Source organism: Dryobates pubescens, chromosome 2 (assembly GCF_014839835.1).
Source record: "Dryobates pubescens isolate bDryPub1 chromosome 2, bDryPub1.pri, whole genome shotgun sequence".
Lineage (NCBI taxonomy): Eukaryota > Metazoa > Chordata > Aves > Piciformes > Picidae > Dryobates > Dryobates pubescens.
Window position 1 is genome coordinate 43989411 of NC_071613.1, and position 8849 is coordinate 43998259.

The following is an 8849-nucleotide window of genomic DNA, read 5'->3' on the forward strand; positions in this document are numbered from 1 at the left end:
CAGCATAGATCCACTGAGATTATCATTATACAATATGTAATTATTTGCCGGTTCTTAATTTCTCAGTTCTTCGTTAATCGAGCAACTACGTCACTACATCCAGTCATGCAGTAATGCATTTATAGATACAGCTTCTATGAATCAGTCAATACATTATTTATATGCGTAGCATTTTCAATCTACTTTCCATTTTAAAACTCACACTGTAAAGCGTGGGACAGGTAATGGGTACAAAGCAACCGGTGTGGCTGTGTATTCTGCTCAAAATGCAAACTCTGGGATAAGCCTCAGTCAGCCTGGATGATGCTGAGCATACTGTCCTACATACACGGGCCTGGCACCTGCCCCACCTTTTTCATCACCATCTTTACTAAATTAAAAAAAAAAATCCCTCTGGCTGATGTGGTGGGGCTGTTTTGGTTTGGGTTGGGTTTTGTTTGGTTGTTTTATTGGTTTTTTTTTGGTGACAGCATCTTCTTAGAGTGCTGTTTTCGTTTACATGAGTAGTAAATAGCTGTCTGTATTTCAATTGAGTAAATTAAATTTTAAATAATTATGTACAGCAGCCTGGGTGTTCAGAGCAGAACACAGCACAAGGCTGCACTGCTGTGCTGGGACATCCCTGGGTTTCTTTTTCAGCTTTACTGCAGAGCGGGTGGTTTGGTTAGCTAAACCTCATGGATAAAACACCTCACCAAATGCCATAACTACACATGTAATTTGCAGAAGACTCAGCTCAACCTTTCTTCCTCCTGAGACTTGCAGAGGAGGCACTGAGCAGTGAAAGGGTAGTTGCATGAGTTTTTTCCCAGTGTATGTCAACTTTTAAAGACCTAATGGATAGATCTTTTCTATTGGAGAAAAGATTCAATGTTTTCCCTAAAATCTTCTAAGCATTTCCTGTTACTGTTTAGCAATTTTCCCCCAAAGCTGGCAATACTTCTGTTGGTCATGTATGTGCATGCATTGCTCAGAGACCCATAAATAAAGGTGCATATAAATTAAAGTCGTTGGAAACTCAGGTCCTGACATCTTAATGGTGTTACACAGCATGACATCTCTGAATCACTAGCCAGACAGGGAAACTGCTCGAATCCTAGTGAGGGCCTGTGGTGCAAAGCAGTACAATCCAGATTCTTTGAAAGAGAGAGAAATGTCATGGGAAAAGTCAGGGTATTGCATGTGACGTGATCTATATCAAACAACTTGTTTTCAGTCTCTAAATGCTAAGCCTCACCATGGAGAGGATGTACCGGGTTCCTGTTCTGGGCTTGACAGAGGCTGAGCTCTTGGAAGACTCTCAGATTTTTTGCAGAGGTGTTGAAATGCACCCCTCTCCAGAGCCACCCCTGCTGGAGAAACCTCCTTTACTCTGTTTTTCTCCTGGCTTGTGCCGCCTTAGGAGGGACGCGGTGCTCCTCGCGAGTCGTTTTCTCGTCAGCGCAAAGTGCAGTTTCACCAAAGCAAAGGGGTGTCCGGCAGATCCCCCTCCTCCTGCCGCTTGGGCCTCCTTTCACCACTAGGTGCTGCTAGTGCCTCCCGATGAGCACCTAACGGCAGCGAGCCCAGCCCAGCTAGCCCGGGCTGACCAAGCTCATGCCCGGTCCCCGTCAGCACGGAGCCGCCCTATTGCGGGGCCACTCGGGGCCAGAGTGCATCCCCTCAGCCGGGGACTACCGACCCACGCGGGTGCGTGCACACGGTGCCGATTTGTGTGAGCAGGCTACGTCACCGGCCAGAGGCTCGGGACGAAGTTCTGGCCCCGCTTCCCCGGGAGCTGGCTGCAGGAGTTAAATTCCAGTGCCTGGAGGGTACTGCCTGCGCAACAGGGAGTGCCGCTGCCTGCAGGGAACTGGGGTCACTTTTGCGGCCCTCAGATACAGCGGCGCAGAGCATCGGGAAGGACGGGGCAGAGATAGAGCAGAGGCGCCAGCTGCCCGAGGAGCAACAGGACTCTGAGGGACGGGAGGGCTATAGGGCAAAAGGCGGCAGGATGACAGAAATGCACTGTCGGGCGCTAGTGGGGACAAGGACCTTCAAGTGCACGACCGAGGTCTGTGGGGGTAAGCAGATGTAAGACCTAGGCTTTTTGTGAGTCAGGGCATCCAAAGATAGCGCCCTCAATCGCAGCTAGTCTTGCATTTTGCCGCCCAACTTGAGCAGACTGTTAGTTGCACACAGTAAATCAATCTGTGACTGCGCTGCCTTTGCGGACCTGCTTGAACTCCAGCTGTTCTGGCCATTCAGATAAATCTTAGTGGGAGGTGTTTTAGGGGGGATCTGGAGGAAAATCTTAACTGTCTGCAAACTAGGCAACAACATTCACCCACACTTGATCACTGGACTATGGATTCCACAGTAGGAGCAGTCTCATTAAAAAAGTAATTTTGCTGTAGATGGCCAGACCATTTCACACAGAATGAGGAAAGGGGAAAGTGAAGATGTCAGTGGCAAAATTTTCAAATTATGCTTGAATTTAGAGCTGGGTACACATGCTCAGCCAGTCATTTCAGTAGCTGACTACAAGTTTTTATTTCCCCATCAAGGAGAGAAGCAGGGTTGCCATGAGGAAAAACTTCAAAGTATACACAACAAGATGTTCATTACAACTTTATGCTGATGTGAATGACCCAAGTAGAGCCCAGACTCCCTTGTAGATTATGCAGTGTCTTCTCTAAAGGATAAAAAATGCGTTTCTAAACACAGTATCAGCAAATACTCAAATGCAATGGCATGCAGCAATAGTGCTAGTAAGCATTATCCTGAATACTGAGATCTGAATCTAAAGCTAAATGGCCATTAGCCATAAAATATTTAGGTATATGGCTTTTGAACTTAAAATAGGTTGCTAAATAGTCACAGTCATGGTTTCCAGGCTCAGTCTGGTGGCGACAGTAATATTTTAATTTATACTAAAGAGAGGCAAAGTTAAACCCATGACACAAACTAAGAGTCAGATGACCTGAAAGCAAGAGAATACAAATGAGCTCCCTGGAGAGAAGAGGCTGTGATGGAACAAATGGAATAATAGAGCGGAATGACTTGACACTATCACTGGAGTGACTATATTTCACTTCTTTGGAAAGAAATGAAATGAGCTTAAATTGGGACAACTGCTTTATTTTCAGAGAATTATATCTGAAGCCTCTGCTGCTTACAGACAAGTGATATACAATTGTTTCTCCCCCTGAAGCCAGGTGCTATTAATTGCCAATTTTCATATGTCACTTGACACAAGGAAGTCAGCAAATGTCATCACACTTAATAGAGGCAGGTCTGAGTATTCCCACTGAGTCTCACAGAAGTAGAAAGTTCCCTGTTTGCAGAAAAAGGCTCCTGAAACATAAAAGTTAACTATACGATATACCAGGAAGTAGGGAATGTGAATCTGAGACAGTTGTCACTGCCCAGTGACCACCCACATTTTGGTAAGATATACAGCACCTAGTAGTCACCTATTTGTTGGCAAATAAAAGGAACAGAGGGGGGGGGGGAAATTAATAACACTATTATGAGATTTGATACTACTTTTAAACTGCTTTTCCTGCTCCTCTAACTCAAACTCTGACCTTAGAGACTGTGTTTATTGGAAATCACTTCTGTCTTGAGACTGAAGTGTAAAACATAGCACTGAACACCTTTATGGTGCTCCTAGATATATATTATCTGAGGGAACGAAAACTTCCTTGGCAAGTACAAATGGGTTGGGTTTTTTTTCCCTGGGGAGTATAGGTATCTTTGCAATTACACTTAAGCTTTAATTTAAAGACATATTGTTTGGCATATTAGATGTCACACCAAACACTACAAGAACAAGGTTTGAATGGAAAGTGAATTAAGAATTGTTGAGGGCTTATCTACTGACTTCATACCCAACCTTAGGCAATTCAGCTGAAAGCTCAGCACTGTGAGTTCCCATTACAACCTTTGCAGTATCTTGCCCTATTCTAATTTTCCTTTAAACAGCTATATTAAAAAGCTTCACAGGGGGCCACTTGCACAACAAACTGTTATGTCCAGTGAGTTGTGTCCTACTGAAAGTTCTGGGTCTAAACATGAGCAGGCTTTGATAGTATTAGCATTCCTTCCTCCACCTGCTTATTGATGACCAATGTCTTGGTAATGCAGCTGGCAGTACCTAGTTTGGAGAACACAATTCTCAGTGTTGTGGGAATGTGAACACGCTAGTAAGACTGAATATCTGTTCAGCAGACTGTAATTCTCCTGTAGTATTTGTAACTCATGACCTGGAAAGCCTTTCTGACAACTTAAAAAGTGCATAGCACTCATTTCACACAGTGTCCTTTCATACTTACATGTTTTTAATTAATTTAACTAAAACCCATACTGTACCTACTCAGTGTGCTTATAATTCGGTTCAAACCCAACCGACTTTCAAATCTAACCCACTTTTTCTGCAGAGCTGTTTGAGCCAAAGGGTCAGGAGAAGAAGAAAAACCTAAACTTTTAGTCTTCTCAATCAAAATAAGAATTGATTTTAAAAGCATGTTTTCATCTTTAGGCAGAGGGCAATTAGTTTACATTTCAACCCTCCACTTTGCAGATTTTCAAACAGGTATTAAAAATAAGGGCTTAGAAAAGAAGCAGTATTGTAGCTTCACCTGTGATGGTTGTGTCCCAGTCTCAAGGTCTTTCCTCTTATTAGACAGAGGACCATTCAAAATGACACAGACAGACCCATGATCGTTGGGAAAATGTGGTTTCAAATTCCTAGGCAAGGTAGATACAATTTCACAGGTTGAGACATTTCTCAACAACAAACCTGAAATGTAACCCTAAACTAAACAGCTCTGCCTGCCACTTTAAGGGCATACTGCAAAGTATGTTGTATATTCAGACTAGTCTAGTGGCCAAAAATATTCCATGAATTCTGGTCAATAATTATCAAGAATTCTGTTCCTGCCAGATAAGCTGAAAATTATCACTTGCTGACTAAGTCAATATGTTACCCTGCTGCTATGCCATATGGCCCTGGATGCTGAGACACAACACAACCTAGTCAAGTGACACCCACACTGGAGGAGTGGTTCATACACTGGAAGGTTTTCATTCAGGAGGACCTCATTAAACTGGAGGAACAAGTTAGGTGGAATCTCATGAAGTTCAACAAAGGCAAATGCAAATTCGTGTGTCAGGGTCAGGCTGAGGGCTGAGTGAACAACCATGCAGCTGGAGTTTGGAGCCCACAGAACAAGAACAATAACTACTGGCTCCCTGGAGAGACTCCAGAGAAAGGCTGCTAAAACAATGAGGTGACCAGAGCACCTGATGTACAAGGAGAGGCTGGGGAAACTAGTTTGTTTAACCTAGAGATGAGAAGGCCAAGAAGGAATACAGTTGCAGTCTTCTGCTACCCTAATCCATTGGAGAAGACAGATTCAGACTTTTCTAGGAGATGCACAGCAAAAGAACAAAAGGCACCAGTCACAAGCTGAAAAACGGGAAATGCTGATTGAAACTATGGGGGAAATATCACCTCAGTGGAACTAGTGCATCACTGAGACACAGGTCCAAAGGTGACATTTCATCTCCAACCTTGGAAATTCTCAAAACTTGGCAAGATTGGAGCAACCTGATCTGGTTTTGAAGCCAGCTCTGCATTGAGCAGAAGGTCAGACTGCAGACTTCCAGATGTCCCTTCCAACCTAATTTGTTCCATGACCGTACAACATAAAATCCAGTTCTATAAGACAGTAAGTATCCCTTCCATCAGTCATAAAGGTAGTCAAAGCTCTCTCAGAATTGACAGAATTTGCTTATTTGAGCAGTGACCTATCTAAATTTCAGCTATGATTTCATTTGGTAGGTGATCAGGTTAAGTGTCATCAATTACTTCATTGCTTACATTTTCTATTCAGATTGTCATAACCGGCTGAGATATGCAAGGCTTCATTCTCCTTTTCCTTTCTTCAAATTGTGGGATTCAACAGTGATACGGAAGAACAATGAATGGAACTGCTACATTTCATGTAAATACAGTCACTGATCTAAGATACTATAATTTCTACAGTCAGCAGGCCAAACTTCACTAATATTGTCAAAACACATAGGGTTACTCACTGCAGGCATGCAAATTAATTTGTAGTAAGATGGTTAAAGTTCTAAATCATGTATTAAATTACTTCTATTGTACAAATTTAACTTCATTTTCCAAGCTAGTCACATGCGGCGGAGATGCCATAATTCCAGCTGCAGGAGTTATTAGCTGTCAGTGCCTTCTAAAAATGGATTTGTAAGTCAGATCATTGTGAGGATCACTGGTTTGTGCCCTGAATGTCATGAGACCAGAGAGGTGGAATATTGGCATCAGATTAGGTTTATTTTTGTATATGTGCTTGAAATATTTAGATATTATAGGATATAAATCATCTTGTAGTGTTACAAACCTTGATCCAGCAAAGCAAAAAAGTCATGAGCAAGCCCATCTCAGATGTTTAAGGGACATAAATATCAATTTGTTCTTGAACAGTGACCCAAAATTTCATCGAAGTTCAAGGAAGGACAGTGATATTTAAATGCTTGCTTAAAGTCAGGCATGTGCTTCATCAGAGAAGTTAGCCACCAGTCTCTGTGTGTCCATCTTTGGCTATAAACACGTATCCTCCTTCTCATGTGGGTTGAAATGTAACAACCTCTGAACAATCTGATTTGAACCAAGATATAAGCAGCCAGACTGAGATATCAGTTAGTACCTTTCCCTCACTCAGGAGCTTTTATCCTTTACTGTTTCTAGGTTTACCTGTTAATACCCATCCTGCTTATAGGCTCTGACTCAAGAGCTTTCACTAATCACTGTCTAAGAACATTGCATCAGGTAAGCAAACATACTAGCTGCTCAACTGAAGGAGCAGTACTCACTTTGAATTGTCATTTGCTCCTGACATTACAAAGGAAAAGGTTATGCAGCCTAAGTACTAATAATTTTTCTCTGCACAATCCAAAATAAGCCTTGAAGATTGATACCACATTGCTACAAATGATAGCACTGAGGGTTTGTGAAGTTCAGTGATTAGCACTGAAACATGCATCCTCTACCTCACTGCATGTCTTGCATTATACCCACCTGGAGTTACTCAAAGGTATTAGGTTGATGAGCCTGAATAACAATGTTAGAATTTGGATTCAGCTCCCAGTGTTTGGGAGTGCTTGAAAGCTAGGTCTGAAAAATCACATCCTTTGAGAGAACCATCTGTGAAAAACAGTTGAAGGTCTTCATTTTATGGAAGTTCAGGTTCTAGATTTTCATCTGTGATCCTGCCCTATTTCTTCCTCTGAATAGCAGAAGGAAGCCAGGCAAGATCTTTGCATAGGCATCCAAGCATTTAGCAGTTCAGCATTCAGGCGGACAGTTTTGCTGATTCAGCAAATGCAGCAGCTCTCAATCTGTAATCTTCTAAAACCACTGCTGTCACAGTGGCAGAGAACCTGTCAGTCTCAGACCTGTGATGTCTTGCTGCTGCTCAGAGCTCAGGTCAAGACTCGTTTAGGATTTCCAAATGCTTTTTCTTGAGTTTTGTTGTTTTGTTTGTTTGTTTGTTCACAGTATCACAGTATTACTAAGGTTGGAAGAGACCCCAAGGATCATCGAGTCCAACCTGTCTCCACAGACCTCATGACTAGACCATGGCACCAAGTGCCAGGTCCAATCTCCTCTTGAACACCTCCAGGGACGGCGACTCCACCACCTCCCTGGGCAGCCCATTCCAATGACGAACAACTCACTCACTGAAGAACCTTCTCCTCACTTCAAGTCTAAACCTCCCCTGGTGCAGCTTGAGACTGTGTTTGTGTTGGTGGTTTTGGGTTTGGGGGATTTTTTGTGGGTTTTGTTTGTTTGCATGTTTGGGGGGGTTGTGTTTTTGTTGCTTTTGGTTTGGGCCAGCTAGGCTCTAAAATAAGCATACTTCTTTGATGTCTTTTTCAGGTATCTCTGATGGAAACCCAGCTACGACCAAACTTTCAGCCAATGATAAAAACAAGAAGGCAACAAACAAATGAGAGGAGAGGACTAGCACAGAGTGACCTGGAGAGAAAATGAAATGCCTGCACACACACGAGTCCACAAGTGTAATCTCCCAACACACATGCCAAAAGAATGCTGAATCATCAAGGGCGGCAAAGCAAATGCAAACCTCCTGTTGAAGGAAGATCAGTTTCACATTGTTTCCTATAGTCTAATTTTGCTCAACTATTGTTATGGTACCTCCACTGCATATTGGAAAAATAGTGAGAAAAACATTATGACACTGTAAAGAAAAACAGAATCCATGAATTATCTGAAGCAGAGATTGTGGCACTGCACTATTTGAAAATCACCAAGCTCACTGGTTATACTTGCCATGTGGTTTCAGCAAGAGATACTATTATTCATTCAGTAGTGGATCACGCAGCAGCTGCTGGTTTGCAGCCCAGAAATTACTGCATATCAGTGGTGGGCAAAGGGAACTCAAAATCTCCTAAAGTGCCTGGGCATTTTGCTAGGTCAAACGGGTTAAAAAATATATAAAGAAATATGTTTCTAATTTATTACCTTTTGCACAGATGTGTACTTTATGAGAAAGGCATGCAAACTTCTCTTTAAGGCTCACCCAAGAATTCTTTAAGGTCACAAATCGTAATCTGTGTACTTTGAAGAAAAACATTTTGCTGCTTAAACTGGGAATGGCAGCAGGCCAGCTGGTACCAATGGCAGCTCTCTCTAAACGTTCACATACTGTAACTTTTGTACGGATATTGTCTAAACTCACATGTGAGTTGCCACAGGATTTCATGCCCTGTGTGTTGTTTGCTGTGCTGAAACACTTGCACATCTAGAGGTGATTTTTCAT